At 36.3% G+C, this 23,923-nt stretch overlaps 1 long non-coding RNA gene across 1 annotated transcript in view; it reads right to left on the bottom strand.

Annotated features, from left to right (window-relative positions):
* Window positions 1–23,923, bottom strand: part of LOC149777864 (uncharacterized) — a 224,073-nt gene that overhangs the window by 56,756 nt on the left and 143,394 nt on the right. The window lies entirely within an intron of this gene.

Raw genomic sequence — 23,923 nt, 5'->3', positions numbered from 1 at the left:
TCTACGGAGATGATTTTGAAAGATGGGGTGAAACTGTTCTGATGAGAAGAAGACACCGACGCTCTTACGATTTCTCTAAATGAAACATAGAAGCGACTTTGGCAGCAAAACGCTCTCTAGGCTGTAAATTGAAAAGAAGCGTATGATGTTGTTATTGTTGTTGTAGGGTTTAACGCCATTTTCAGCACACGATAGGCTATAAATGGCGGCCTATATTACTGGTGGAGGAAGAACCCGGGAAAACCCTGGAAAGAACCACCGACCCACGAGAAGCTACTGGCAAGCTTTCTCACATACCCACATTGGCTGAATCCGAGACTCGAACCCTGCAGACAGAGGTGAGATGGCAGTGATCCGTAACGGACAGCGCTTTAGACCACTCGGCCACTCGGGGCCCGAAGAAGCGTATGACTAGTATTGAATAAACGTGACTGTGTTTGCAACTGACGTGGTAATAATTGGACGTCATGCGATGACGTATCAAGCACATGATATTGACGTTTGTCGTGTTAACATTTTATTTTGTAGTCATACCCTGTGTACAATGAAGTCTTGGAATGACTATCGCCATCTTGTTTTTCATAGATATAATCATATAGGCAGTTAATACTCCCACATAAGGTGTTGCTTTCACAGTTTTTTCTAGGTTATACACTGTATATAGTATATAGTCGTATCGGCAGATACGTTTCCTTTACAGGCTCTTTCATTCATAATTTTCAGGGTCATATCCAGCCTGAATACTGTACATGGACAGCTCCAGCCTTGCATGAAACAAATGCATCATGTTATATAGATAAACACCATTAAACCTATGCAGAGTTTCGTTTAAGGGAAATTTAAGAAAGCAGTTTGTATTTGCACGGTATTTCCCACCTTTGATTGGCCTCAAAATATAATTATAAACTGGTATATGAACCACATTCCCGCGGATGGTACATCGTTGTAAAGACTAAGGAACGTGATGATGATTTACCACCTGAGAAAACGCTGGGCTATTTGAGGTAATAATGTTTATGTAGCACATTCGGGCCGTACATTTTAAGAACTGATATGTTTTATTAAATTTATAATTTACAGAATTTAATCATCTTTACTTTCTATATTTTGATTTGTTGTAATTCATATTTACATTTACTCGGGTTTTATGCAGTTCTTCATGTTCATATTAATTTGTAGATTGTTTTTTTTCATTGGCACCATATATTCAATATTCGGATGATGTGCCGATAAACATTAATTCATGCAAAGTTACAGGAATAGAGTACACTTTAATCTATGGTGGTTAACATACAGAAATAAAGAAATAAAATTTTAAATATATTTATCGTCAAGCTCTGGTTATTCAAGTCGATTCAACATAGGATAGATTGAAAGATGGACGGATAAACAAAGATGTTCTTAATGAATAGAGATTTTTTTAAACTTACAAGAGTGTGACAGTGGCGAATAAAAACGCCTCTTTTCGATATATATATATTATTGTCGTGGGATTATGTGTGTAAAAAAGAAACAAAAGCAAGTGATATTTTAAGATCTCGATTTAACTCTTAGAAATGAAACATTCAGCTTTCATTTAACACTTCTTTCATTGGCGTTTAAAGGAGGTTGTATGGCAACTGTATCATATCAAGACCTCGATTTTATCGTCAGATAGTATCCGTCTTTTGAGTTCTGGTAACTAACTAGTACTCCGTTGGGGACTATAAAAAGGCAGTATTGTGCACCCGTCAACAAACGCTTGTAACCAATTGAAACAAGAGCGGAATCATCTATTGTAATGTAGCTTCTGATATGGTAATGAACGTCGTATTAAATGAATATTTGTGGACAGTTAAAGATTGTGACGTTGTGCTAACGTTTCAGTTACTGAAGGAAAACGGTTATTATTTCATATTTTGAGGACAAATTTGGACGAAAATGAAAGACCTTCTAGCAGTCTGACCTCACTTACTTGGAAATATTGCATTGCTTTATGTTGGCGGACTTCATCACTGCAAAAGTGTTGGCAAATATGTCATATTCAATATACGGGTTACAATGCTACGGTATATTTCTGAATATATTTCCTGCAGTAATGGTTTGGAAAGTTAGTAGTGTATTGGGAGTGCCTTTTTCATAACTAAATTAATTCACAGTTTGTGACTGGCAAATCAAAACTTCTTCATTTCGTACTATTTTGAATACCTCATATGGTTGAACTTGTTGGTGAAAATAGGGCAAACAATAAAATTAATTCTAAACAGTAAATTGATAATGATAGAAATTGAAAGTATTTGTGGCATTTAGAAGTTTGGTTACTGAAGGAAACTAAAATATATCTTGATAGAGAATATTGCCGCATCCATCGGTGTGGTAAGCAAATACATATAATACAAGTTTTAAAACATCTCGCTGATTTGGTTCACGACAATAATTTAGCCCAGAACTTTGGTAAGATCAGGGAGGGTCATCAAATGGTTTATTTAAACGACGTTCAATTTTGGGTTACACACGAAAGCTACTTCTGGTACAAGTGCAATAAACACCATTATCTTGAGAAACAACTACAGATTGCAATTAATTTATTTTTTGATGCTCCGTTTGTTTGTTCGTTCGTTCGTTCATTCATGTATTCTTCTTTCTAATCTTTCACTTGCCTAATTATCTGTCTCTACGTATGTTCGTTTGTTTCTTTGTGTATGTATGTGTGGTTTGGATTTTTAACGTAGCTTTAGAAATTTCAGTCATATCGCTACGATGACTGCAGTGTGGCAGTTCATACTGATGTCTAGCCAGTCACATTGTCCTGACACCAGGCCGACCAGTCCTAACACTACCCTCTTAATGCTGAGCGCCTAGCGAGGCAGCCGCTAGTACCATTTTTATAAGTCTTTGATATGAGGGGTTCGAATGCGCGACCTCTGAGGCAGACGCTTTAACCACGTAGGCCACCGGAACGGTCACTAAAAAAAGTTAATACAATTACGTCAAATATTTCGACAATACAAAGAAATATTTGTGTTTTAACGTGTAAACACAGACACATTTTTAGGGTTATGAGAAGTAACTGCTACAGCTCGTGCGCTATTCATTAACACTATTTCCTACTTAACGGAAAACAACAATATTCATCCCGGATTTGCTCTTGAGAGCATTCAGCAGTAACCATCCATGCTGCAACTGTTATTCCTGGCTTAGCCTCACTCCTTATCTTGTGATCTGTGATCAAATACATACATTTATACATTTTGAGAATGGGTCTAAACGAATTTTTTATGGCCGTGTTTAACTTCATATACTCTGAGTCTAAGGCTAACTGAAACGAAGCTTACAGCCCAGACGATTTGTTAAACTATTGTGTAAGGTGTTTGTTGAAGTAAGTCAGTGGCTTTGATAATCAGGTGTCGCAATTTTGTCGACTGCATGTTGTTAGAACCTCAAATAGCTGGGCTACAACGAGTTCTGTCTGGACTGAACAAAAGGAACAGGTAAGTGAACCAGTTCTGTAGATATGTCCGTTCAAAAGTTATTTTACAACTGTATTTCCATTGACATGATAATAGTGTCCGTCGATATCTAATTGAGGATTGTTTGTAGAGGCACATAAATGGTCAATTCTGTTTATGAACTATTGATATCTTGAGGAGATTCCATGTTACGCCTCTGGTGTACGAGGTCCGTTACTCACTGCTTTCCAGATGGCACAGTGCTGGCTAATCTGTCTCGAATTTTTACCTATTATGTATACGTATGAAAATGCCCCGCAAGACTAAATTTTCAGAGACCGCATAATGTCTCTCTCTCTCTCTCTTTCTCTGTGTGTATACATATAATCGTGAACGCTTCAACGTAGATTTCTCTGTACAATATTGATTGACGATTATTTAATCAAACTGAAAAAATCTTAAGTTCAAGCTGTATTTAAGCAAATTGTCAAGACTACTAGCTATAAATGAAATATTCGGTCCGGCGCACATACACGATCTGTGTGAATTGTACCATAGATCTATTTATTATTATTCTATAGTATTCGCACATCCTCCATTTTGTTTGTACTCCCTATCAACTTTAAAAGCAGAAAGCATCAAGGATATAAAAATTCATACAAACTAATCATTTCTTTTATCAATGTATCATTTCTAACCCGGTTCTCGCTTGGGGTCCCAACCTCTGTCGGTCTGTTGGCACTTCAAATCAAGCGGGATTTACTTGGGTAACACCTTCACATTGTTTGTATGAAGGATAGTACGTTTTCAAACAATATACGTCGATTTAATTCAACGTCTTTGATTATCTCATTAATTCCATTTGTTCTGGCGTTACATCTCATTTCACATGTATACAAGACGTCCTTCCTTTTATTTGTTCTATTTTGTTAGAAATTTAAAAACTAGACATTGCAAACATTGTACGCAGATGACACTGGTCGTACTGAAATGGAATGCTACAGAAACCGAAAAAGGATAGTGAGCAGTTTGTCTGTGTCTTTAACTCATGATCTTTCATCTGGTTTGAATCGCCAAAACGTTCAGTGTTAGAGGCACATTGGCGACAGTCAGGTTTGATATTATGCATTGGTGAATGAGATTACTAAGTTTTGTGCTTTTTGTATATAGCTTAGGGTTATCTTTTTTAAATCAGGATGCATGTACGAATAATATATTATTTAAATTGGCAGTAATTATTAAAGTATATCTTTAATACAAATGAAGTTTTACCAAGGTCTGTTCATTCGTGAGTGCTGAGTAATTATAACCTTAGTTGCCACCCAAAAAACATGTAAAGGAATATTATCGGTCATTGTGGACGTTTGCAATGGAGGGGCACTAATCAGTTTCAGGATAAGAATACATCCGTCGCAAGTGATTGTGTGTATCGTATTTTATAAATCTGAAAGGCGTAAGTCCAGTTTATAAAGGAATTTTTTGAGGATTAGTGGACATAACGCTAGCTTTTAAAACATGTTAGGATGAAGATGGCAGGAAGTATATTTGGTGGAGGAACAGCCCGTGAAAATCATGGAAAGAACCACCGACCAACTGTAAGTTACTGGCGAGATTCATCACCATAGCATGTCGATCAAATTGATATTCGAATCTACGCGGAAATGAGTAAGATGTCAATGATCGGTAAAGGCGAGGGTCTTAGGCCACTCAGCTATCCTAAGGCCCTGGCTTATGAATTAACATAAAAGTGTCCAGGTATAGTAAAGATGCATCCAGAAATGTCGTTATGGGGCGTAAATAAGTATGCCAATAGTACGTTGGACGGAAACCATATTAGGGGCCAAGAGGGTGAAGACCCCGAATTGTGCTATATTTTAAGAGTTTTAGGGCACAATTTAAACCATACAAACGCACAGAAAAGTTAAGGAACGTCTGGATTGTTTCGCGCATATCTTAATCGGGGTTTGGGCAGTCCTGTGTAGTAACAATGATATTTGTTTCCTGTATTTTCTGGGGTGGTTATATAATAATTGTGGTATGATCAAGAATTGCCGAGCAGCGGGATAGACTGAAACGTTTCATGTCATGTGTGATCATATTATCACAAATGACATGTATAGCTGAAATAATCGATACTGCACGACTATACGACCTGTATCAAGTTTACTTACCTTTAAATGTTATAATTTGTGGCATTTTCTATACGGTTTGATATGATTTTAGTAAGGCATGGATTCAAAACATAAGTGAAATAAGTAAAATAAATTTTCAATCTTCACACCTATTGCCACGTTTTATTTGTCTACCCTGTCAGTGATGTTGGTATACAAACCTAGCGGTTGGTGACGTCAGACACGTCACAAAGTTATAATCTCAATGGTGTCAACACGCTCTTCAAGGGTGAGAATAAACTGTACCCCTTTGATGTGAGCAAATAACAGGGATATATTTTTGTTGTTTTCTTTGGCACAGACTGATATCTGCAACTTTGCTATGATTATGCAAATTTAATCTAGGCAAACCAAGAATAGATGCAATATCCGGCGTTTAGAAGTTTTCTCGTGCGTAGTTTATTCAGGGAAGGGAAAATTATGAAGAGGTCCACATTATCCCTCTATCTGTTGTTGCTTTGGGTTTTACACAATTTGTCAACGCACGATGTTCACGGCAGCCAGTATAAATGGTCAATGAACCATCACTGAATCATCGGAAATTACTGTCAATATTTCTGACATGCCCACTTTTCGTCGAACCTCGACCCCACGCAGATAAAGTTGGGATGTAAGTGATCAGCAGACCACTGTGATACCCGGGGCCCCTCCATCAGTTCTTTGAATGTTTGTTTCGGGTGTTTCTGTAACTCCGTCAGTACCAGATTAAGATGGTAGAATGCCATAAAGATGGTTCAAAACAGCCCGACCAATCTATCCCCACACAATACAACTTCACCGCGACGATGATGCAGGCCATGATGTATCATCAATTGCTCCACATTCTATATCTTTGATCCGACCTCGAACTCCTCTGTCCTTACCTCTTCTATTTTGCCACTATCTGCACGTGCATTAGATCCTCAATCATATTATCTCATCACTACTCGGATCTTGCTTCATATGATATAATTTCACCATGACCTATATCACATAATAATTACAGTGTATCCCCACAGGGGTGTAAAACTCAGGGTAAAAAAAGCTCTTGGTGTCAGAAATGGAGGTCAAATAAAAAATGTGGGGGTCAAAAATATACTGACAACTTTTCATCCAACTAGTACTTTTCAGCTTGAAATAGGATAGTGCAACTTGCACAACATACTCTCTCTCTCTAAACATGCAAAATAAACCAACATGCACAATTAACAAACAAATGCACTGTCCATTCAAAGAATAATTTTATAAGTTCATTTTACTTTTAACAGTTTTCTTATAATGTTTGTGAAGCAGTATTATAGATCAACATATTACATACAAGGCCGTACAAAAAGCCTAATAAATCTTTTTAATCGAATGACAGTCAATTTACTGCCTGTCAGAAAATGTGCAATATCATCGGTTTCATTGAACTTCGTCCTAGAACAAATTTATCCAAAAATCAATAAGGATATTGATTCATCTTGTTTCTAATAAGTTACACTTGTACTTTAAGGTCTTTCTTTTATTGCAGCAAAGTTAAGAACTAACAAAATCTGCAACGACCGCTTGACTGTGTAATCCAAATAAACGCATTTGTCTCGGCAAGTTTACTGATTTCTTTGTTGTGAAAGAATGTCTTGGGTTATAATGTGTTCTCCAGATATCTTATGGCGAACGAGGGCAGATTTGTTAAAATTCTTAAACCCTGTCACGAAAGGATTATTCACTTTTGCAGTCTTTGCAATCACGCTATCAGAAGTCACACCGGTAATCCTAATGGATGTGCCGTATTCCAGTCAAGGGAATAATTTTCTCCATTTTTCATTAAAGTTAGATCCACATTTACTCTTTTGTTTTCTGCTTCTTTCACTTTCTTCGCTATTGATTTTTAGTGCACGACGTTTTAATCTGGAAATCACTTTCTAGTGCAACAAACATTGAGAAAAATCAAGTAGAGAGTGATTATTGGTGTTAAAGTGTGTTGACACATTAGAGGAGAACTGAGGATCTCTATAATTTTTTATATGAAAGCGATGATTATTCATTCTCTTAGAAACTAATATCCACCAATATGTAGAATATTTTTCATGTCCTTTATAACAATATAATTATATGTATGACTGTTTGTCTCTAGTTTATTTTGATAGTTTACTTAATGAATAGAGATTTTTTTTTAACTTACAAGAGAGTGACAGTGGCGAATGAAAACGCCTCTTTTCGATATACATATATATATAATCGTGAACGCTTCAACGTAGATTTCTCTGTACAATATTGATTGACGATTGTTTAATCAAACTGAAAAAATCTTAAGTTCAAGCTGTATTTAAGCAAATTGACAAGACTACTAGCTATAAATGAAATATTCGGTCCGGCGCACATACACGATCTGTGTGAATTGTACCATAGATCTATTTATTATTGTTCTATAGTATTCGCACATCCTCCATTTTGTTTGTACTCCCTATCAACTTTAAAAGCAAGAAGCATCAAGGATATAAAAATTCATACAAACTAGTCATTTCTTTTATCAATGTATCATTTCTAACCCGGTTCTCGCTTGGGGTCCCAACCTCTGTCGGTCTGTTGGCACTTCAAATCAAGCGGGATTTACTTGGGTAACACCTTCACATTGTTTGTATGAAGGATAGTACGTTTTCAAACAATTGACGTCGATTTAATTCAACGTCTTTGATTATCTCATTAATTCCATTTGTTCTGGCGATACATCTCATTTCACATGTATACAAGACGTCCTTCTTTTTATTTGTTCTATTTTGTTAGAAATTTAAAAAACTAGACATTGCAAACATTGTACGCAGATGACACTGGTCGTACTGAAATGAAATGCTACAGAAACCGAAAAAGGACAGTGAGCAGTTTGTCTGTGTCTTTAATTCATGATCTTTCATCTGGTTTGAATCGCCAAAACGTTCAGTGTTAGAGGCACATTGGCGACAGTCAGGTTTGATATTATGCATTGGTGAATGAGATTACTAAGATTTGTACTTTTTGTATATAGCTTAGGGTTATCTTTTTTAAATCAGGATGCATGTACGAATAATATATAATTTAAATTGGCAGCAATTATTAAAGTATATCTTTAATACAAATGAAGTTTTACCATGGTCTGTTCATTCCTGAGTGATGAGTAATTACAACCTTAGTTGCCACCCGAAAACATGTAAAGGAATATTATCGGTCATTGTGGACGTTTACAATGGAGGGGCACTAATCAGTTTCAGGATAAGAATACATCCGTCGCAAGTGATTGTGTGTATCGTATTTTATAAATCTGAAAGCGCATAAGTCCAGTTTATAAAGGAATGTTTTGAGGATTAGTGGACATAACGCTAGCTTTTAAAACATGTTAAGATGAAGATGGCGGGAAGTATATTTGGTGGAGGAACAGCCCGGGAAAATCATCGAAAGAACCACCGACCAACTGTAAGTTACTGGCGAGATTCATCACCATACCATGCCGATGAAATTGATATTCGAATCTACGCGGAAATGAGTAAGATGTCAATGATCGGTAAAGGCGAGGGTCTTAGGCCACTCAGCTATCCTAAGGCCCTGGCTTATGAATTAACATAAAAGTGTCCAGGTATATTAAAGATGCATCCAGAAATGTCGTTATGGGGCGTAAATAAGTATGCCAATAGTACGTTGGACGGAAACCATATTAGGGGCCAAGAGGGTGAAGACCCCGAATTGTACTATATTTTAAGAGTTTTAGGGACCAATTTAAACCATACAAACGCACAGAAAAGTTAAGGAACGTCTGGATTGTTTCGCGCATATCTTAATCGGGGTTTGGGCAATCCTGTGTAGTAACAATGATATTTGTTTCCTGTATTTTCCGGGGTGGTTATATAATAATTGTGGTATGATCAAGGATTGCCGAGCAGCGGGATAGACTGAAACGTTTCATGTCATGTGTGATCATATTATCACAAATGACATGTATAGCTGAAATAATCGATACTGCACGACTATACGACCTGTATCAAGTTTACTTACCTTTAAATGTTATAATTTGTGGCATTTTCTATACGGTTTGATATGATTTTAGTAAGGCATGGATTCAAAACATAAGTAAAATAAGTAAAATAAATTTTCAATCTTCACACCTATTGCCATGTTTTATTTGTCTACCCTGTCAGTGATGTTGGTATACAAACCTAGCGGTTGGTGACGTCAGACACGTCACAAAGTTATAATCTCAATGGTGTCAACACGCTCTTCAAGGGTGAGAATAAACTGTACCCCTTTGATGTGAGCAAATAACAGGGATATATTTTTGTTGTTTTCTTTGGCACAGACTGATATCTGCAACTTTGCTATGATTATGCAAATTTAATCTAGGCAAACCAAGAATAGATGCAATATCCGGCGTTTAGAAGTTTTCTCGTGCGTAGTTTATTCAGGGAAGGGAAAATTATGAAGAGGTCCACATTATCCCTCTATCTGTTGTTGCTTTGGGTTCTACACAATTTGTCAACGCACGATGTTCACGGCAGCCAGTATAAATGGTCAATGAACCATCACTGAATCATCGGAAATTACTGTCAATATTTCTGACATGCCCACTTTTCGTCGAACCTCGACCCCACGCAGATAAAGTTGGGATGTAAGTGATCAGCAGACCACTGTGATACCCGGGGCCCCTCCATCAGTTGTTGAATGTTTGTTTCGGGTGTTTCTGTAACTCCGTCAGTACCAGATTAAGATGGTAGAATGCCATAAAGATGGTTCAAAACAGCCCGACCAATCTATCCCCACACAATACAACTTCACCGCGACGATGATGCAGGCCATGATGTATCATCAATTGCTCCACATTCTATACCTTTGATCCGACCTCGAACTCTTCTGTCCTTACCTCTTCTATTTTGCCACTATCTGCACGTGCATTAGATCCTCAATCGTATTATCTCATCACTACTCGGATCTTGCTATAATTTCACCATGACCTATATCACATAATAATTACAGTGTATCCCCCAGGGGTGTAAAACTCAGGGTAAAAAAAACCTCTTGGTGTCAAAACTGGAGGTCAAATAAAAAATGTGGGGGTCAAAAATATACTGACAACTTTTCATCCAACTAGTACTTTTTCAGCTTGAAATAGGATAGTGCAGCTTGCACAACATACTCTCTCTCTCTCTCTCTAAACATGCAAAATAAACCAACATGCACAATTAACAAACAAATGCACTGTCCAGTCAAAGAATAATTTTATAAGTTCATTTTTCTTTTAAAATCGTACTTTTAACAGTTTTCTTATAATGTTTGTGAAGCAGTATTATAGACCAACATATTACATACAAGGCCGTACAAAAAGCCTAATAAATCTTTTTAACCGAATGACAGTCAATTTACTGCAAGTCAGAAAATGTGCAAGATCATCGGTTTCATTGTACTTCGTCCTAGAACAAATTTATCCAAAAATCAATAAGGATATTGATTCATCTTGTTTCTAATAAGTTACACTTGTACTTTAAGGTCTTTCTTTTATTGCAGCAAAGTTAAGAACTAACAAAATCTGCAATGACCCCTTGACTGTGTAATCCAAATAAACGCATTTGTCTCGGCAAGTTTACTGATTTCTTTGTTGTGAAAGAATGTCTTGGGTTATAATGTGTTCTCCAGATATCTTATGGCGAACGAGGGCAGATTTGTTAAAATTCTTAAACCCTGTCACGAAAGGATTATTCACTTTTGCAGTCTTTGCAATCACGCTATCAGAAGTCACACCGGTAATCCTAATGGATGTGCCGTATTCCAGTCAAGGGAATAATTTTCTCCATTTTTCATTAAAGTTAGATCCACATTTACTCTTTTGTTTTCTGCTTCTTTCACTTTCTTCGCTATTGATTTTTAGTGCACGACGTTTTAATCTGGAAATCACTTTCTAGTGCAACAAACATTGAGAAAAATCAAGTAGAGAGTGATTATTGGTGTTAAAGTGTGTTGACACATTAGAGGAAAACTGAGGATCTCTATAATTTTTTATATGAAAGCGATGATTATTCATTCTCTTAGAAACTAATATCCACCAATATGTAGAATATTTTTCATGTCCTTTATAACAATATAATTATATGTATGACTGTTTGTCTCTAGTTTATTTTGATAGTTTACTTAATGAATAGAGATTTTTTTTAAACTTACAAGAGAGTGACAGTGGCGAATGAAAACGCCTCTTTTCGATATACATATATATATAATCGTGAACGCTTCAACGTAGATTTCTCTGTACAATATTGATTGACGATTGTTTAATCAAACTGAAAAAATCTTAAGTTCAAGCTGTATTTAAGCAAATTGACAAGACTACTAGCTATAAATGAAATATTCGGTCCGGCGCACATACACGATCTGTGTGAATTGTACCATAGATCTATTTATTATTGTTCTATAGTATTCGCACATCCTCCATTTTGTTTGTACTCCCTATCAACTTTAAAAGCAAGAAGCATCAAGGATATAAAAATTCATACAAACTAGTCATTTCTTTTATCAATGTATCATTTCTAACCCGGTTCTCGCTTGGGGTCCCAACCTCTGTCGGTCTGTTGGCACTTCAAATCAAGCGGGATTTACTTGGGTAACACCTTCACATTGTTTGTATGAAGGATAGTACGTTTTCAAACAATTGACGTCGATTTAATTCAACGTCTTTGATTATCTCATTAATTCCATTTGTTCTGGCGATACATCTCATTTCACATGTATACAAGACGTCCTTCTTTTTATTTGTTCTATTTTGTTAGAAATTTAAAAAACTAGACATTGCAAACATTGTACGCAGATGACACTGGTCGTACTGAAATGAAATGCTACAGAAACCGAAAAAGGACAGTGAGCAGTTTGTCTGTGTCTTTAATTCATGATCTTTCATCTGGTTTGAATCGCCAAAACGTTCAGTGTTAGAGGCACATTGGCGACAATCAGGTTTGATATTATGCATTGGTGAATGAGATTACTAAGATTTGTACTTTTTGTATATAGCTTAGGGTTATCTTTTTTAAATCAGGATGCATGTACGAATAATATATAATTTAAATTGGCAGCAATTATTAAAGTATATCTTTAATACAAATGAAGTTTTACCATGGTCTGTTCATTCCTGAGTGATGAGTAATTACAACCTTAGTTGCCACCCGAAAACATGTAAAGGAATATTATCGGTCATTGTGGACGTTTACAATGGAGGGGCACTAATCAGTTTCAGGATAAGAATACATCCGTCGCAAGTGATTGTGTGTATCGTATTTTATAAATCTGAAAGCGCATAAGTCCAGTTTATAAAGGAATGTTTTGAGGATTAGTGGACATAACGCTAGCTTTTAAAACATGTTAGGATGAAGATGGCGGGAAGTATATTTGGTGGAGGAACAGCCCGGGAAAATCATCGAAAGAACCACCGACCAACTGTAAGTTACTGGCGAGATTCATCACCATACCATGCCGATGAAATTGATATTCGAATCTACGCGGAAATGAGTAAGATGTCAATGATCGGTAAAGGCGAGGGTCTTAGGCCACTCAGCTATCCTAAGGCCCTGGCTTATGAATTAACATAAAAGTGTCCAGGTATATTAAAGATGCATCCAGAAATGTCGTTATGGGGCGTAAATAAGTATGCCAATAGTACGTTGGACGGAAACCATATTAGGGGCCAAGAGGGTGAAGACCCCGAATTGTACTATATTTTAAGAGTTTTAGGACTCACGGTACTAATTCCACTCCAATGGTAAACATATGGAAACACTGTCATATTCAAAATTCAATAACTTAAAATTTATGGGTGCTGATAATGACACCTATAATTTTTCGTGCACATCTAACCTTGGTGCAAGCTTATGTGTGGAGAACACCATATGACCCGCGGCAATTTGTTTACATACATGTGCATGAAACACGTGTTATTGATTCTGCACCAAATGAATCAGGTGCTACTTTCAGTATTGAGTACTCCTGAGTCAAGCCTGTAAAAATGCTAAAATTGCATCAGTAGAAATTTGTCAATATTTTTTTTACATTACATATAGGACAAGCTCTCAAAAGATATTTTTCCTAAAATTTTAATTTTCATTATTAACCAATTATGGACCACCAAACCTGTAAATACTCTATCATTTCTTCACCCATTTCTAGACTGGTTCACAGTTCTTCCGTATAATTAGTACCGTGTGTCCTATAACCAGATTTAATTTTTTTTGAAAAAGTTGTATTTTACTCCTTGATATTAGAGCATAATTGTAAGAAAGAATTGGCCATGCTTGTGCATGGATAATAGTGCAATAGCATTTTATGTGATACCAATATCTATAGTTAAATTGCATCCGCATCACATGTTGCTGTGTTGTATTGTACTTATTAATGGCTTATTCTTGTTATTAAAATAATTGTTTTCTGCCTTTGTATCTTCATGTTATCTTTCTATGGCATGCATGCTACACAAAAGAAACACAAGCATGCTGACATCAGCAAGTATGACATCACAGGGTATCAAATTACATGACGCATTGTATTTTCATCTCTCACTGGCTATAAGACAAGTTTTAAATGTTTTAAATTTCAAAATTGCATTTCTTTTCTTGCTGACTCTCACAGAAAAAAGATACAGTGCATCCCTATTCACATCAATCAAACAAAACAAATAAGTGTGCCACATGACAGGTCAAAATGATAAGAGGCCATTGCCCTTTTGTGACTAAAACATATACACACACCCATGAAGCATCAAGAGATGCTGACATTCCAAACTTATTTAAACTATCATCACATGTGATTCATGACCCCCAAATGTTAATAAAAAGGTATAAAAGCCAAGGAAGAGTTCCATAAGCTTTATTATACTGAATAATTAAATAACATAGTGCTACTTTTTAGTATAAAACTATGGGGAAGGGTGAATAAGCAAAGAATAGACAGAGTAATTTCTTCAAGCCTGGTAATGTTCCCCACAACGGGGGTGGGGGGAATGTGTATCAACCCAAATAACACATCAGCATGAGGTATGTTACATAAGGACAGCAAGAGACAAATTTGAAAAAGCTATCCAAAGTTCCTATAATGCTGACATTGATGTTGGAGACAGAAAGTGTATGCACAAACTGTTATGACTCAAGCTATTAAGTATGCTGGAGATGGAGAAATGTGTGGAAAAACTTTGCTATGCCAAGACAAGTTCATGTCTCTATGCAATATGCAGACACTGATAAAAATTGTCACTGAATACACTACTTGTTAAATTTAAGTAATAGAATTGAATTGCATATTGAAGTTGTCTAATACATAAACATATACCTACATTTACCCAAAGCTCATAAAAAGTTAAGAAAAAGTCTCAAAATCATTACTGTGGCTACTTTCCACTATAAGCAGTGTTAAATTACTTACTTTTTAATATAAAGCTGAAAAAATGCATACATTATTGAACAAAAGAGAAACAAAGCAAACATTGCAATCACTCAATTACAGTCAAAGGGGAGGTAATACACCTTGAATTGGCAAACCAAATAGCAAGCTCTAATTTACAGCTAAATGATTCCTTACTATTACTTGATGGTAAGAACAGAGCAATGTAGGTTTAATAAATAGCTTTTGTTTCAAATATGAAACCATATTTCTGACATGAAGCTTGTTTTCATTTATTCACAACAACATATATGGTGAAGAAAACCCATATCACTTAGTGCACGCAGTAATCAAATGCTGAGATTTGGAATAATGTGTTCTGAGACCACAAGTTGCAACACCCCGAGTATAAAGGTTTTCTATCATGGGACTTGGTACATGAAGAAAAAAGAGATCTGGTTTGGTGGGAGAGAGCAGTATGTTCACCATGCAGTTATACATCAAGAATGTTTCAACTGTATGAAGGGAGGTTGGGGAAGAAAAACTGCCTGTGTAAAGAATGCAATACAGATAGGACTTTTGCAGACTTATATTGGGAATGAAGGGTTGAAAACTATTATTTTAAGTGAAAATGTCCCTCCCTGCTCCCTCAACAAAAGGAATGCAGAAAAGTTCCAATACTGTTTGCCCAAAAATGTAATGTACCAATATGAGAAACATGCTGAATATAGAATAGGTGTCAAGGAGTTTAATTCTAGGATAAGAAATAAGACCGGTATAATTGATATTCAATGTGACTCGACATATAATAATTCAATTTACAGGTTGAGCCAATGCAGCATGTGCAGTTTTGTGCACAGTCCTTATTTTTACAATGTTCTCTGCTTTGATCTGCTGAGTGTGTCTCTAAAGTTAAATGATCAGTACTGATACATAAGTGATTGTGACATAAGTGGCTTACATATAAAATCTACCCCACCCCACCCCATTTTGGGGAATTATTGCATGTGTTAAATGGTATTTAACCATACAGGCCAATCTATGGGTACCATCATATGAAATTCTGCCATCAGGCCATACTGTGCTCTTTTCCCTATGGCCTGAGCTATATACTTCCACTCTCCAGTGTATAAAACCATCCCCATCTGTCTTTTGTATAGAATTTTTCTCCAAAATCACATGCAAACCATGATAAAAAGACTCCATTATCACTGTCATATGTAAAAACCACCAAATTGATACCCTGGATGCACGTGGTAACCATGGAAACAACAAACTCCTATTATGGTATAGGTCGCATATAGGACTCACGGTACTAATTCCACTCCAATGGTAAACATATGGAAACACTGTCATATTCAAAATTCAATAACTTAAAATTTATGGGTGCTGATAATGACACCTATAATTTTTCGTGCACATCTAACCTTGGTGCAAGCTTATGTGTGGAGAACACCATATGACCCGCGGCAATTTGTTTACATACATGTGCATGAAACACGTGTTATTGATTCTGCACCAAATGAATCAGGTGCTACTTTCAGTATTGAGTACTCCTGAGTCAAGCCTGTAAAAATGCTAAAATTGCATCAGTAGAAATTTGTCAATATTTTTTTTACATTACATATAGGACAAGCTCTCAAAAGATATTTTTCCTAAAATTTTAATTTTCATTATTAACCAATTATGGACCACCAAACCTGTAAATACTCTATCATTTCTTCACCCATTTCTAGACTGGTTCACAGTTCTTCCGTATAATTAGTACCGTGTGTCCTTTAGGGACCAATTTAAACCATACAAACGCACAGAAAAGTTAAGGAACGTCTGGATTGTTTCGCGCATATCTTAATCGGGGTTTGGGCAATCCTGTGTAGTAACAATGATATTTGTTTCCTGTATTTTCCGGGGTGGTTATATAATAATTGTGGTATGATCAAGGATTGCCGAGCAGCGGGATAGACTGAAACGTTTCATGTCATGTGTGATCATATTATCACAAATGACATGTATAGCTGAAATAATCGATACTGCACGACTATACGACCTGTATCAAGTTTACTTACCTTTAAATGTTATAATTTGTGGCATTTTCTATACGGTTTGACATGATTTTAGTAAGGCATGGATTCAAAACATAAGTAAAATAAGTAAAATAAATTTTCAATCTTCACACCTATTGCCATGTTTTATTTGTCTACCCTGTCAGTGATGTTGGTATACAAACCTAGCGGTTGGTGACGTCAGACACGTCACAAAGTTATAATCTCAATGGTGTCAACACGCTCTTCAAGGGTGAGAATAAACTGTACCCCTTTGATGTGAGCAAATAACAGGGATATATTTTTGTTGTTTTCTTTGGCACAGACTGATATCTGCAACTTTGCTATGATTATGCAAATTTAATCTAGGCAAACCAAGAATAGATGCAATATCCGGCGTTTAGAAGTTTTCTCGTGCGTAGTTTATTCAGGGAAGGGAAAATTATGAAGAGGTCCACATTATCCCTCTATCTGTTGTTGCTTTGGGTTTTACACAATTTGTCAACGCACGATGTTCACGGCAGCCAGTATAAATGGTCAATGAACCATCACTGAATCATCGGAAATTACTGTCAATATTTCTGACATGCCCACTTTTCGTCGAACCTCGACCCCACGCAGATAAAGTTGGGATGTAAGTGATCAGCAGACCACTGTGATACCCGGGGCCCCTCCATCAGTTCTTTGAATGTTTGTTTCGGGTGTTTCTGTAACTCCGTCAGTACCAGATTAAGATGGTAGAATGCCATAAAGATGGTTCAAAACAGCCCGACCAATCTATCCCCACACAATACAACTTCACCGCGACGATGATGCAGGCCATGATGTATCATCAATTGCTCCACATTCTATATCTTTGATCCGACCTCGAACTCCTCTGTCCTTACCTCTTCTATTTTGCCACTATCTGCACGTGCATTAGATCCTCAATCATATTATCTCATCACTACTCGGATCTTGCTTCATATGATATAATTTCACCATGACCTATATCACATAATAATTACAGTGTATCCCCACAGGGGTGTAAAACTCAGGGTAAAAAAAGCTCTTGGTGTCAGAAATGGAGGTCAAATAAAAAATGTGGGGGTCAAAAATATACTGACAACTTTTCATCCAACTAGTACTTTTCAGCTTGAAATAGGATAGTGCAACTTGCACAACATACTCTCTCTCTCTAAACATGCAAAATAAACCAACATGCACAATTAACAAACAAATGCACTGTCCATTCAAAGAATAATTTTATAAGTTCATTTTACTTTTAACAGTTTTCTTATAATGTTTGTGAAGCAGTATTATAGATCAACATATTACATACAAGGCCGTACAAAAAGCCTAATAAATCTTTTTAATCGAATGACAGTCAATTTACTGCCTGTCAGAAAATGTGCAATATCATCGGTTTCATTGAACTTCGTCCTAGAACAAATTTATCCAAAAATCAATAAGGATATTGATTCATCTTGTTTCTAATAAGTTACACTTGTACTTTAAGGTCTTTCTTTTATTGCAGCAAAGTTAAGAACTAACAAAATCTGCAATGACCGCTTGACTGTGTAATCCAAATAAACGCATTTGTCTCGGCAAGTTTACTGATTTCTTTGTTGTGAAAGAATGTCTTGGGTTATAATGTGTTCTCCAGATATCTTATGGCGAACGAGGGCAGATTTGTTAAAATTCTTAAACCCTGTCACGAAAGGATTATTCACTTTTGCAGTCTTTGCAATCACGCTATCAGAAGTCACACCGGTAATCCTAATGGATGTGCCGTATTCCAGTCAAGGGAATAATTTTCTCCATTTTTCATTAAAGTTAGATCCACATTTACTCTTTTGTTTTCTGCTTCTTTCACTTTCTTCGCTATTGATTTTTAGTGCACGACGTTTTAATCTGGAAATCACTTTCTAGTGCAACAAACATTGAGAAAAATCAAGTAGAGAGTGATTATTGGTGTTAAAGTGTGTTGACACATTAGAGGAGAACTGAGGATCTCTATAATTTTTTATATGAAAGCGATGATTATTCATTCTCTTAGAAACTAATATCCACCAATATGTAGAATATTTTTCATGTCCTTTATAACAATATAATTATATGTATGACTGTTTGTCTCTAGTTTATTTTGATAGTTTACTTAATGAATAGAGATTTTTTTTAAACTTACAAGAGAGTGACAGTGGCGAATGAAAACGCCTCTTTTCGATATACATATATATATAATCGTGAACGCTTCAACGTAGATTTCTCTGTACAATATTGATTGACGATTGTTTAATCAAACTGAAAAAATCTTAAGTTCAAGCTGTATTTAAGCAAATTGACAAGACTACTAGCTATAAATGAAATATTCGGTCCGGCGCACATACACGATCTGTGTGAATTGTACCATAGATCTATTTATTATTGTTCTATAGTATTCGCACATCCTCCATTTTGTTTGTACTCCCTATCAACTTTAAAAGCAAGAAGCATCAAGGATATAAAAATTCATACAAACTAGTCATTTCTTTTATCAATGTATCATTTCTAACCCGGTTCTCGCTTGGGGTCCCAACCTCTGTCGGTCTGTTGGCACTTCAAATCAAGCGGGATTTACTTGGGTAACACCTTCACATTGTTTGTATGAAGGATAGTACGTTTTCAAACAATTGACGTCGATTTAATTCAACGTCTTTGATTATCTCATTAATTCCATTTGTTCTGGCGATACATCTCATTTCACATGTATACAAGACGTCCTTCTTTTTATTTGTTCTATTTTGTTAGAAATTTAAAAAACTAGACATTGCAAACATTGTACGCAGATGACACTGGTCGAACTGAAATGAAATGCTACAGAAACCGAAAAAGGACAGTGAGCAGTTTGTCTGTGTCTTTAATTCATGATCTTTCATCTGGTTTGAATCGCCAAAACGTTCAGTGTTAGAGGCACATTGGCGACAGTCAGGTTTGATATTATGCATTGGTGAATGAGATTACTAAGATTTGTACTTTTTGTATATAGCTTAGGGTTATCTTTTTTAAATCAGGATGCATGTACGAATAATATATAATTTAAATTGGCAGCAATTATTAAAGTATATCTTTAATACAAATGAAGTTTTACCATGGTCTGTTCATTCCTGAGTGATGAGTAATTACAACCTTAGTTGCCACCCGAAAACATGTAAAGGAATATTATCGGTCATTGTGGACGTTTACAATGGAGGGGCACTAATCAGTTTCAGGATAAGAATACATCCGTCGCAAGTGATTGTGTGTATCGTATTTTATAAATCTGAAAGCGCATAAGTCCAGTTTATAAAGGAATGTTTTGAGGATTAGTGGACATAACGCTAGCTTTTAAAACATGTTAAGATGAAGATGGCGGGAAGTATATTTGGTGGAGGAACAGCCCGGGAAAATCATCGAAAGAACCACCGACCAACTGTAAGTTACTGGCGAGATTCATCACCATACCATGCCGATGAAATTGATATTCGAATCTACGCGGAAATGAGTAAGATGTCAATGATCGGTAAAGGCGAGGGTCTTAGGCCACTCAGCTATCCTAAGGCCCTGGCTTATGAATTAACATAAAAGTGTCCAGGTATATTAAAGATGCATCCAGAAATGTCGTTATGGGGCGTAAATAAGTATGCCAATAGTACGTTGGACGGAAACCATATTAGGGGCCAAGAGGGTGAAGACCCCGAATTGTACTATATTTTAAGAGTTTTAGGGACCAATTTAAACCATACAAACGCACAGAAAAGTTAAGGAACGTCTGGATTGTTTCGCGCATATCTTAATCGGGGTTTGGGCAATCCTGTATAGTAACAATGATATTTGTTTCCTGTATTTTCCGGGGTGGTTATATAATAATTGTGGTATGATCAAGGATTGCCGAGCAGCGGGATAGACTGAAACGTTTCATGTCATGTGTGATCATATTATCACAAATGACATGTATAGCTGAAATAATCGATACTGCACGACTATACGACCTGTATCAAGTTTACTTACCTTTAAATGTTATAATTTGTGGCATTTTCTATACGGTTTGATATGATTTTAGTAAGGCATGGATTCAAAACATAAGTAAAATAAGTAAAATAAATTTTCAATCTTCACATCTATTCCATGTTTTATTTGTCTACCCTGTCAGTGATGTTGGTATACAAACCTAGCGGTTGGTGACGTCAGACACGTCACAAAGTTATAATCTCAATGGTGTCAACACGCTCTTCAAGGGTGAGAATAAACTGTACCCCTTTGATGTGAGCAAATAACAGGGATATATTTTTGTTGTTTTCTTTGGCACAGACTGATATCTGCAACTTTGCTATGATTATGCAAATTTAATCTAGGCAAACCAAGAATAGATGCAATATCCGGCGTTTAGAAGTTTTCTCGTGCGTAGTTTATTCAGGGAAGGGAAAATTATGAAGAGGTCCACATTATCCCTCTATCTGTTGTTGCTTTGGGTTCTACACAATTTGTCAACGCACGATGTTCACGGCAGCCAGTATAAATGGTCAATGAACCATCACTGAATCATCGGAAATTACTGTCAATATTTCTGACATGCCCACTTTTCGTCGAACCTCGGCCCCACGCAGATAAAGTTGGGATGTAAGTGATCAGCAGACCACTGTGATACCCGGGGCCCCTCCATCAGTTGTTGAATGTTTGTTTCGGGTGTTTCTGTAACTCCGTCAGTACCAGATTAAGATGGTAGAATGCCATAAAGATGGTTCAAAACAGCCCGACCAATCTATCCCCACACAATACAACTTCACCGCGACGATGATGCAGGCCATGATGTATCATCAATTGCTCCACATTCTATACCTTTGATCCGACCTCGAACTCTTCTGTCCTTACCTCTTCTATTTTGCCACTATCTGCACGTGCATTAGATCCTCAATCGTATTATCTCATCACTACTCGGATCTTGCTATAATTTCACCATGACCTATATCACATAATAATTACAGTGTATCCCCCAGGGGTGTAAAACTCAGGGTAAAAAAAACCTCTTAGTGTCAGAACTGGAGGTCAAATAAAAAATGTGGGGGTCAAAAATATACTGACAACTTTTCATCCAACTAGTACTTTTTCAGCTTGAAATAGGATAGTGCAGCTTGCACAACATACTCTCTCTCTCTCTCTCTAAACATGCAAAATAAACCAACATGCACAATTAACAAACAAATGCACTGTCCAGTCAAAGAATAATTTTATAAGTTCATTTTTCTTTTAAAATCGTACTTTTAACAGTTTTCTTATAATGTTTGTGAAGCAGTATTATAGACCAACATATTACATACAAGGCCGTACAAAAAGCCTAATAAATCTTTTTAACCGAATGACAGTCAATTTACTGCAAGTCAGAAAATGTGCAAGATCATCGGTTTCATTGTACTTCGTCCTAGAACAAATTTATCCAAAAATCAATAAGGATATTGATTCATCTTGTTTCTAATAAGTTACACTTGTACTTTAAGGTCTTTCTTTTATTGCAGCAAAGTTAAGAACTAACAAAATCTGCAATGACCCCTTGACTGTGTAATCCAAATAAACGCATTTGTCTCGGCAAGTTTACTGATTCCTTTGTTGTGGAAGAATGTCTTGGGTTATAATGTGTTCTCCAGATATCTTATGGCGAACGAGGGCAGATTTGTTAAAATTCTTAAACCCTGTCACGAAAGGATTATTCACTTTTGCAGTCTTTGCAATCACGCTATCAGAAGTCACACCGGTAATCCTAATGGATGTGCCGTATTCCAGTCAAGGGAATAATTTTCTCCATTTTTCATTAAAGTTAGATCCATTTACTCTTTTGTGTTCTGCTTCTTTCACTTTCTTCGCTATTGATTTTTAGTGCACGACGTTTTAATCTGGAAATCACTTTCTAGTGCAACAAACACTGAGGTTAAACATCAAGATGACATCTTGCTGAGCTCAATGGAAATCGCGTGAGAGCTCGCGAGATTAGGGGAAGCTACTCCGTCATAACATTGCCTATGCTAGTCTGGTTCCTTATTTCGTATGTTCCCTGCATTCCACTCGGCTATATGAATAGAGGAGCCCAACACAGGGAGTAAACAAAGAGGGGAACCAGTTAATGCCTATGCTCGAAGCCACCCTTTGTCCAACGCATTGGATATTAAACAAATCCTGATTGCATTATGCGAATCCCTTGAGTAAAAAAAACGCACGGCAACAAAATATGTGCGTCAATTTTCTTAAGCGTACGTCCCTGACTCACAAATGTGCGTAAAGGGAAACACCCACATAATCCTCCTCTTATTATATAGGGTAATGTGATCGTGTCGTTGGCAACGTAAAAGGATTGTACTCATTTCTTCATTGTCTTTTGCAACGAACTGGAACTGTAGTAATTTGCGCAATTATTATTTTTCAAATCTCCAAGTCAATGGGTGAATCATTTCAATTGACACTCGAGTATTTATGTTTCCTTGCATGAATATGTGCTATTGTTTGGCTATTGTATGTACATTTGTTTGAAACTAAAGATAATTAACAATGCCGCATAGTAACGTCATACACATTATGACATTGACAATCACGAGGGCTTTTTGATGGTTGAGATAGATAACAAAATGATATCGCAGTGGAATGCAAAATATATGGGAAGTGAGTACATGATTGGGTTAGTGATGAATTATGTTCAATAATTACAATATTGGGCAAATTTTCACGAAAATTTTATTATGTTGTTAAATATGAACATTCTGGAATAATTTCAGTCCATTATAGAACTTTAAATTTTCACTGGTTTTGATAATTCAAGCAACATTAACTTATGTCATTGTCCCAAATAAACCTATGCAATCATACCACCAATTGTTTGGTTCTATTCCTAGCTTCAATGTCAATCCCACGGATCATACCTCGAATTTATGCCGATAGCGGCTATTTATGAAACAATAATTGACAG

This window comes from Sinohyriopsis cumingii, chromosome 17, assembly GCF_028554795.1.
Source record: "Sinohyriopsis cumingii isolate HCF-2022 chromosome 17, ASM2855479v2, whole genome shotgun sequence".
Taxonomy (NCBI): Eukaryota; Metazoa; Mollusca; class Bivalvia; order Unionida; family Unionidae; genus Sinohyriopsis; species Sinohyriopsis cumingii.
This window is presented reverse-complemented; position numbering and strand designations above follow the sequence as displayed.